The sequence below is a fragment of the Spinacia oleracea genome, chromosome 3, assembly GCF_020520425.1.
Source record: "Spinacia oleracea cultivar Varoflay chromosome 3, BTI_SOV_V1, whole genome shotgun sequence".
Classification (NCBI taxonomy): Eukaryota; Viridiplantae; Streptophyta; class Magnoliopsida; order Caryophyllales; family Amaranthaceae; genus Spinacia; species Spinacia oleracea.
In genome coordinates this window covers 107,652,588-107,663,466 of record NC_079489.1, presented here as the reverse complement: position 1 = coordinate 107,663,466, position 10,879 = coordinate 107,652,588, and positions in this window count along the sequence as shown.

Genomic DNA, 10,879 nt, shown 5'->3' with positions numbered 1-10,879 from the left:
TAGCCTTGAGGGTGCTCTCCTAAAGCACCTCGGCCAACCAAGTCGGCATATCCACCCTACCCTTGGAAGCATCATTTAATTTCTCCATAGCCTCGTCTGCAAAAAAGAGAGTCAGTCAGAAACTATATATCAAAAAATAAGACAGGAAAGTCTATATAAAATCATCACCCTCGGCATATACGGACACAGGCCCACAACCGAGAGGAAAACAGTATCCTCAAACTGATCTAGGTGGGGCAGCCAGCCCTCAGGCACCCAAATCGTCTTTGAACCCACTGAGAGAGACTTGACCTTTAATAAAGGGGCAATTCGCTTCCAGAGGTTCGCAGAGATGGGAAGAAGGGGATCGCTCTTCCCTGCAAAGCTAGGTTGGATTGTCCAACGAGTCATGCGCTGGCACATCACCTCGTCAGTCGTATGAATAACAACCCACTTCTTCCGCCAGTGGTGCCACTTGGACGCTTTCCCTACCACTGTCCTATAAGCCCCTTTGTAGCATAAGACAAGCCAACTCTCCGCCGCATGGGGGAATTTAGACAAAGTCACCAACCTGAGAAACGCCGGAATGGTGGGGACAATTCCCTCGAGCTTGCATCTGGCAATATACCCGAAAAAACTAGCCCAAGAGTTAGGCGTCATCTGATTGACGCCTATATTGTAGCCGTCCAACATCTCCAAAATAAACGGGTGAGGAGGAAATCTCAACCCGAGTTTTAGAGTGGAAATGTAGACGGAAAACTCGCCTGGTATCAGGCCAATAATGGAGCAGTCCGTACCTCCAGGCATTCTTAGGCTATAACCCTCACCCAGGTTCAACGAGTCACTATAATCACTCCCTTTAGCCTGCAGATAATCTAGCCACGACTGAAGAGCAAAGATTTCACATAGATGAAGATGCCCCTCCTCGCTCTTTGTTGAAGAAGGCACTGTTTTCTCAGAGCGTCCAGGCTCCACGATCTCCTCCTCTCCCACCTGGAATGAAGAGTGACCCTCGAAGTCAGGATCCGTGCTTATCCTTACCATGATACCATGCACAAGGCGAAGAGATGGCTTAAGACGAGGGGCATTAACCTTGCTAAGAGGACGCAGAGGACACAAGGTCGTCGTCCTCGAACAAACCAGAATGGCTCGCCACGAATATAAAAGAAGTATAGATGACAAACAATTTCTGAAGATAAGAAAATTACCTTTTGGATCAAAAGAACAAGTCCCCTAAAAAAATTGCAAAAATTGAAAATGAGAACTTCCAAGAACAAAGTATGAACACTGCGGTGGCAATGAATCATCTGTTGGTGGCTGATTGATGCCTGAAATTGCCTTCTCTCAACTGCTCTCTAACGCTTCGAAAAAATGAGAGGGAGTGAAACTCAAAATGACAAGTTATTTATAGAGGGGTAAGAAGTGAAGGGCCCCGGCCATGTGTCACTGCGGCACAGGAAAAGTCAAGAAATGTAAAAATAGAATAAGGAGTTTTTCACCCTTCTTGAGGGGAAAATGATGTGGCCATAACTGGAAGTCCACCTTGGGCCAACCACAGAATGACACATGGAACCCCCATACTTTCTAAGCAGATGTGCAAAACGTTTGAACATATTTTCCTTAAAGACAGACACAAGAGGCCCAATTAATTGGAAAGGCCCGACACAAAAAGGCACCTTAAGCCCTTTTATTTTAAATATCAGATGAGGACACATGTTCCCATCTCTGAGGCCATCCAATCATATGGCTAGGGTTTTGGAACAACTCCCAAAATCCTAGTCCTATAAATAGTTCATATCCCAAGGTAAAAGGGCTATCAATTCATTCCTACCTACCTTAAACTATTCTGCTCTACCTTCTCTCTAGAAATTTCTTCTCTCTCTAGCCAATACTTACTTAGGCATCAGAGGGAATATTCCTACGGGAATATTCTTGTTTTGCAGGTTGCAGGAAAATCGTGTCAGCGCATACTTGATACCTCCGAGGAAAGGGTGACACATCATCACCAACAAAGTTCCCACGACATGTTTGTATAAGAGTGATCCTTAATACTCAAAAAACAATTTAACTATTCAATATTTGATCTCTCTGCATTCTTAGTTGAGGAAAAAACATAGGTTGCTAGTTTGTTTCAATAATTGGCACCTTGCATAGGCTAATCCACTTGCAATGTGGTGCAAAACTTAATTTATCATTTTTTGCGACGAGCATTCCCGCGCGATAGCGCGCGGCACAACGCCTAGTGAATAAAAAACACTAAAACTATATGCAACACTTTGGACTATCGCTCGAACCCATTTTCGTGAAAAAATAAAAAATTGAAAATAAGGAAGAAAAAATTGTTTTAAATAATCCAACATTTTGACGATTTTCGGTTAATAATCCATCCTTTACACCACATTAACAATTATTGCACCCAACCGGTCAACAACCCATTGCAGCAGATAATTTGTCCGTGTGTCATTCAATAATTCACTATAACTTTTTTTTACTTTTTCCGTTTCATTCCTTCTTCCTTCTGTTTTTTTTTTCTTTCTTCTTCCTTCTTTTAATATTTTTTTAAAATTATTGACTTTATTTTTACTCAAAAAAATGTGGATTGATATTCACCATTTCCATTATCCTCTGTCTGCCATTTTCGATTGGTCAATAAGGAACTCACACTGGCTTCCTCTAGTGCCCGTCATTTTTGCATGGTCAATGAAGGAGAGATGAAGAGGGGGGAGGAGTTGTGAGAAGGAGAGATGAAGGGTGAAGTAGATGTTTTTTTAAAGAGAGAAATAACGGGGAGGAGAGTACTCAGAGTAGTGCGGCGCATGAGAAGTAAGACATCTATTTTTTAATCTTTACAAATAGGGAATTTTTTATGTATGCCATTTTTTGAAGCTTTAATAAACCAACTGCAATTACTGCGGCTTCATTTGATTCAATTTTAGCTTATGGAGTAGGAGATAAGCTACATCCGATGGAAATATAAACAAAACATCATTACCACAATCGAAATCTTCATGTGCCTCCTGAATATGACCGGGATACAAGCTGCTCCGGTTACTAACTGATATGTTGGACGTCCTCCTATTGGTCCAGTATCGTGTTACGAGCAATGATGTGTTGTTGCAGTTATTTGTGTATCGTGTGTGATTTGAGCTATGGGGAAAAGTCTATACATAGCTCACAGGCATATGAAAATATTATTGTCCAATTGGTTAGACATTGTGAACGTGTATTATCAAAAATAATTTATGAAATTTAGAATAAAACATACTACGTATGTGTTATGACCATGAGTCCACTAGCTACACATATATTTCATTGATATACTTATTCACTATTATGTTTTATGTTTGTATAAGAGTGATCCTCAATACTTGAAAAATAATTTCACTATTCAATTTTGATATCTTTGCATTCTTATTTGAGGACAAAGCATAGGTTGCAAGTTTATTTCACTAGTTGGCACCTTGCATAGGCTAATCCACTTGCAATGTGGTGCAAAACTTAATTTATCGTTTTTTTGACGAGCATCCCCGCGCGATAGCGCGCGGCCCAACGCCTAGCGAATAGAAAACACTAAAACTATATGCAACACTATGGACTATCGCTCGAACCAATTTCCATGAAAACAAGGAAGGAAAAATTGTTTTAAATAATCCAACCTTTTGACAATTTTCCGTTAATAATCCAACCTTTAGACCCCCCCCCCCCCATTAACAATTATTGCACCCAGCCAGTCACCAACCCATTGCAGCAGGTAATTTGTACGCGTGTCTTTTAATAATTCACTATAACTTCTTTTTTTTCTTTTTCTTTTTCCGTTTCATTCCATCTTCCTTATGTTTTTTTTCTTTCTTCTTTCTTCTTCCTTTTTTCAATTTTTTTAAAAAGTTCCTTACTTTATTTTTTACTCAAAAACCGTGGACATATATTCACCATTTTCATCATCCTCTGTCTGCCATTTTCGACTGGTCAATAAAGGAGCTTACAATGGCTTCCTCTAGTGTCCGTCATTTTGCCTAGTCAATGAAAGAACTCATTTCCCCCTTAATCTTCTCGAAGTACGTAAATTATAAAACATAAATTTATTTCGTTTTATTTCTTTCCTTAGAGATGTGATATGTATCCATTTTAGTTTGAAATATATGTGAGGTTAAAATGAATAAAATGGAGGTAAGAGGAGGAGGGAAGAGGAGCCGTAGAGATAAGGAGAGGGAGAGAGAAACCGATGGAGGTGGTTCGATGTTGGGGGATGGAGAAGGGGTTTGTGTTTCATGGAAACGGGGGTGATTTTTGTTGGGGATGGAGAGCGGGGGGCGAGATAAGAGATCATAGAAGGTTGGGAGGGAGGGACTGAGAGAGGAGAGATAATGTATGGTGGAAAGGAGGATGTAGTGAGAAAGAAGGTTATTACAGAAAAGAGGAAGACAAAAAAAAAATTAAAAATTTTGACCTTCGTAGTCGGTTCCCAGTCATTTAGGTATAAAAGTCAATAAGGTTACAAATGTTAGATTACTAGATTTTAAGCCCGTGCGTTGCACGGGTTTAGTTAATAATTATTGAATTGTATGATGATTAGTAGTAATGATTCTTAAATATTTTCTATTTAGTTTAAATTTAATAATAACTTTTCAGTATTCATTAGAATTATTATTTAATACCATAACAGTAAACATTAATTTATAGCACAACTAAAGCACGCATATGCAGTACTCTGTAGAACTAATAAGTGGAGTAATAAAACTTCTACTAACAATCTAGATTTAATTTGATGCCCATGATAATTTTTAGTCTTTTTATTGTATTTGTTGTCTAACATTTTTTTTATATTGTGTCATAATTTTGATGTTTTTTTTATCAATAAATAAAGATAAGCATGAATATTTAGATGCTAAAAGGCATATAAATTCAGTAATATCCGACTCCGTAATACAGAGTAAATTCTACAAAGTATATTATTTTAACTATATATTTCTAAAATTTATCTTTTATGCGGATATATATTAGGATGAACATAATTATATTTGTGAATTTTATCATCAAATATAAGATAATTAGGTTAACAAATAAAGTTTTACCACATGATTTATGATTGTTTAAGGGGGTAAAGTGTACCTTGAAATACGGAGTACAAATATGTGAATTAATATTGTATTTGTAAGAAATACTTCGTATGATCCAAGAGGTAGGCTGAGAAAGTATTTGTAGTGCATGTTCAAATTTTAATTAAGTTGTAATCAATATTTACCCATCAAATTTTAATGAAGGTGTAAATTGTACTTACATAATCTATAGATATGAAAAAAAATTATACATACACTTAGAATAATTTAAAACAAATCTTCACAAATTTAATTATTTGATAAGCTTAATATTACTTGTATTTTTGCTTATTTGCTTGGTCCGATCCAAGTCTTTAATTTTATGGCTACAACTACCTCCCAAAATAAAACTCATTTTAATTAAAACAAAAATCTTGATAGATTTGTGTAGTATTAAATAAATAAAAAGATGAATAGAAAATAAACAAACAATAAAAAGAAATCACCAAAAGTGATTGTGTTCCTAAAGAAAGATTTAAGATAACATAAACACTCTACCAATACTCACAACTAGTATAGATGTAATGCTTCACAAATCACAATATAACAGATCGATTAACAATGAGTTCAGGCCCTTAAACGTGTCTTTCCTCTGGAAATGCATATAAACCATTAATGCATAACCTTAGTTTACTGTTTATGTGCCATTGAGCCATAAAAAATCCCACATTAACAAAAAATAAATAGCAGAACACATTCAATACCCTAAATAATCAATTACTACTAAATAAATACTACTTCAATTAGAGTTATTTCCTAACAACTTAATCTATAGTTTTAACGCAGTATGTAACCAAAAATCTAGGATTTCTCCGGCAGCAATAACACAGTCAAAACTCAAAAGTCAAAATCCAGAAAAAAAAAAAAAAAAAAAAAAAAGTAAGCATCAAGTATCTAACAATTAAACCATAAATTTCAATAAAAATTAATAATGAATTCCAGAAATTAATGCAATTCCCAAGTGGAAAATGCTTGAGAGAAACAAATGCCATGTGAGATTTAACATCATCAGTATTATGCGAAAGAAAAGTCCTCACTAAACCATCCAAAACGCTCAATTTCTCGAATGAAATCTCTGATTTCAATAACTCATTAATCAAATTCAAAGTTTTAGGTTATAGGTTTTCTCTTTCCTCACGATACTTTGAGAATTCTTCGGGGAATCCATGAATTCCAAAGATTCCATCTATAGCCAAGAAATTTTTGGGGAGTTTGCACTTCAATTGTTAATTTTGGGTTTAAGATCTTGTGAAATTATAGGGGAATAGAGGAGAGAAGAGGAACCAATGTTGTGTTGAACGACATCACTTTGCATGATTTAAGCTTAATTCAGCTTGCATCGTTGAACGCGAAAACAAACCAATGGATGCCACATGTATTTTAACTAAGGGGACTAAACTTTTAACCAAGGGGACTAACCTTCCATATACTTTGGTTAATTTCAGCCGAAAATTGAATAGTAGGTCCTAAACGGTGAAAACAAAAGCTATAGGTCCCAAACGGTGAAAAAAATTAAAAGTTGAGTCCCCATGTTTTTGCTTTACTCTCAAATAAACACAATGGTCCAACTTGTTTACTAACATACTCCATCCATCCATAAACGATTGCTCCATATTCCTTTTCGAGATGTTCCTATGGCGTACTAAATAAAGTAAACTAAAAGATGTCAATTTTTTTTAGAATTATACTCATATAAGAAGATAGAACTTAAAGGGTTAAAGATTAGTTAGATACTCTTGAAAACACCATGGTAAAGTAAATTTTGCATGGACCTGTAGCAACAAAAACCAAGAAAGAGAAAGTTAATGTAAAATGATTTTTTATTTTTTACTTCAATAGAAAAGATGAAATTATAAATGGAATACGTGTTGGAAAAATTAGGGCGGTCAATAAAAAACCGTGTCGTAAAAAAAAGTAGGAAGATTATAAAAAATATACTTCACTTTTACAAAACTTATAACCTAACAAAAGGAGGACTATTAATGCATTAACATAATACATACCTTGATCCTTATGCCGAATATGCATGCCTGCATATAAAATTCTATGGAAATAACAAAAATAAGTGTGAGTATATAATATAAACGAAAACAACATACTTTTCTATAAGCTAATGTAAACGAATATGTCTGGGCACAAAATCAGATGAAAAATGCGAAAACTACTACGGAGTAAATTGTTAGAAGGAACGTAATAGCAGTATACAAAACAAAAAAGGAAAAATCCCTTTGTTTTACAAATTCCAAACAAGTACACGACATGGATTTTTTAATTTCTAATCAGTATACTACGTATATTACTTCATTCACCATACCAATTAGATTTTGCGTAATAATTCCTCTTTTTAATAATTGCTAGAATTTTCTTGTAGGTGACATTTGTAGTATCATCGATAAGTATCATCTATGGCTTTATATACTCCACAAAAGCACAAATTACAACATTTTTATCGATTAAAGTGGATGATTAACATCATAATTCTATGCATTAAAGATACTTTTAATTGTTTATTGAAAATCAAATTCTATCTTTCTCTTATCTTAAATTTCAATTTATTTATCCTAATTAATTCGTCAAATATGCTTATGTGGCTCCTTAATTTTTTAATTGTTTAATAAATGTATTATCTTTATTTATTGGTTAAAATAGGATGCACGCTTATGCGATGCTCTAATAAATAAGAAAATATACCTCCTTTAATAATTTTATAAGAGATGTATTTACATTAAAATTCTACCAGAAGATTTTTTTATTTTAAATATTTAATTAAGAGTAGCACGAGTGTATTATTTTGTACTACATAAATTAAGATTTAAAATCAGGTATGTTCTCTTATTCAAGATTACACCACATTAGCCATACACATTCTCCTCTTCCATTCCACCCATGCATGCATGCATTTCAATCCCGACCCTTATATATATATATATATATATATATATATATATATATATATATATATATATATATATATATATATATATATATATATATATATATATATATATATATATATATATATATATATATATATATATATATATATATATTAGATTAAATTAGATTAGATTAGATTATTTGTCGAACAATCCCACTTGCATGGACCCGGTCCACACTATAATTAGCGTGGACCATGTATTTTCGTAAATTTGCAGTGATGGACCAGAGAATTTCACGTGAACTAACCCACCTACTTCCCCTTCTTTCTCTCCCTTCCCACCACACCACCCCTTCTATTTTCTCTCTCCTCCCTTTCCCCAATGGCTTCCGAAGAGGACCAGCCTATCTACAACAACGACGATTTCAACGATGATGACGATGACAATGAGCCTCTTAATGGTGGTGTTCCTGACGACGGCAAGAGAAACGAAAGCGCCGTCTTCTTCGACGAATTTGCGGAGTTTAAGCAAGTCGTCATGAGCCAAAGTAGTAAAAACATCACTGGTAACAATCACTGGGTGGTGTTGCTGCTGATGATTGTTGTGATTCAATTTGAAACAAATTCGATTTCTAATGCCATTTTGACTATTTCACATTTGAATTGGGATTAGCTATAAGGGATTTGAGTTTTCTGGAGATTTCAATTGGGAATTTGGGATTTAGGGGGTCAGTTGATTAGTTGGAAGGTCCTGGGAAATGTCGACGGGTACAAATGGCGCAACCAAAATGAAGGTGGTGATATTTTGGAGTGATGGAATTGAATTGGATAAAAAGAGTATACTCCGTATAATTATTCTTATTTTGGCATTTTAGTTGGTGGAAATTAGTGAGTGATGGAAAAAGCTCAACAAAGACAATTTAATTTGATAGTACTATTGTAGTAGCAATCCCACTTGCATGGATGAATGGATATTGAATCAATGATGTACTTAATTATGTATATATAAGATTTGACTCTTTTATACTGTCATATAGTAAATATAGTTACTCTTCTATATCATATAGGCATATAATATCTCTTTTTATTCTATAATTACTATTATATATCATATAGCTAATGTTATCAGAAAGAGTAACTATATTCAAAATAAGAGTAATTATATATTCATTATTGTAGACAAAAAGAGTAAATTATAGAAACTATATGTTCTGCAAAAGTAACTATATTTTCAAAATAGTAACTATGAAAAAAATATAGTCATTTCGATAAGAATAACTATACTATCCAAAGAGTAACTATATCATATACAAAATTAATTTTAACTGTAGAACAATTACAATATTAGAAAATAAACAATATGATATAGATGCTTCAGAGTCTATATAGTAACTTTTTCTATTATATAGTTACTATTATATATCATTAATTACGGAAATAAAAAATAGTAACTATATCAAAAGTAAGAGTAATTATAACTCTTGAACGGTAATTAAGAAAAACAAACTACATGATTGGTTGTTTTTAGCTACGACATTCTAATTATTTGCATCTATTAAATAATCCACAATAAACTCAATTGTTGTTTGAACTAAAAAATACTAATTTTCACGTCTCTTCCTTACACCATCACGTCCTTTCCTTCCTCGTCCTTTCCTTCCTTTACCACGTCCCTGGTTTTCATTGTTGTTAGAATTTTCTTATTCTTCTCCTGCTTTTGTTTTCCTTGCAAAAGTTATTGTTTGCATGACTTCAATTCTGGATGCATCATCTTTGTATTTCTGAATCAATAATAGTTTATATTATGCATCATTTAAATATGAAAAAATAACATAATAACTATGTATAACATATAGTTTTTATTATGGATCATATATTAAATCTTAGAATTAATTATGGCAAGATACTTGCAAAATTGCAGATATAGTTATTGTTATAGTCATATATATAGTTATAGTTATAATAATATATTCACTCTTATTGCTAATAACATAGAGTACAAAAAAAGAACATAGTAATAACATAGTAACTATTAAAAACATATAGTTACTATTATACATGATATAATATCTATTAATATTAATGATAGTCATGCACTACCAGAGTTGCATATATAGTTATTGTTATGATCATATAGTTACTGTGATCATAACATAGTAACTCTTATTACTAATAACATAGAGGACAACAAAGAACATAAAAAGAACATTATAATATACATAATAACTATACCAAACATATAGATATTATTATACAAGATATAATACCTATAAATATTATTGATGGTCATTTAGTCACAGAGTTGCAGACATAGTTGTTGTGATACTAATATACTAACTCTATCCATAATATAATAACTCTATCTCTAAATAAAAAGAATAAGATTAAAAACATGCACAAAACATAATAAACTAACATAGTAACTATTTCAAACATACAGTAACTATTTAAAACACATAGTAATTTAGCAACTGGGGAATTTGTAGGCCCAATCCTTTTTCAAATTTCTTGCATCAATTTGTACAAAAGCACAAACCTTTTGGATTATAGTCACATAATCATGAATTTTATAGTCAAATATAGTCGATAAATCATTATAACATACAATAAGCAAATATAATAGTTAAAATCGCATAGAAACTCTAAAAATCACATAATACCTCTTTAAACCATAAAGTTAAAGTATAACTCATATAGTTACTATTTAAAACCGTGAAGTCACTGATCGAATTCACGAAGTGAAAACGATATTCCGGAAAAACACAAACGTTAATTTCTCCAAATCAATAAATATTTTCAATTTTAAATAAAAATAGACTTAAAATACTTTAAAAAACAACAACCAAGATGTGATCTATCAAAAATTCTTGCGATGATTTGTAGACGAGCGCAAATTCTTCGATTCGGTTTCGGTAACGACGAACTT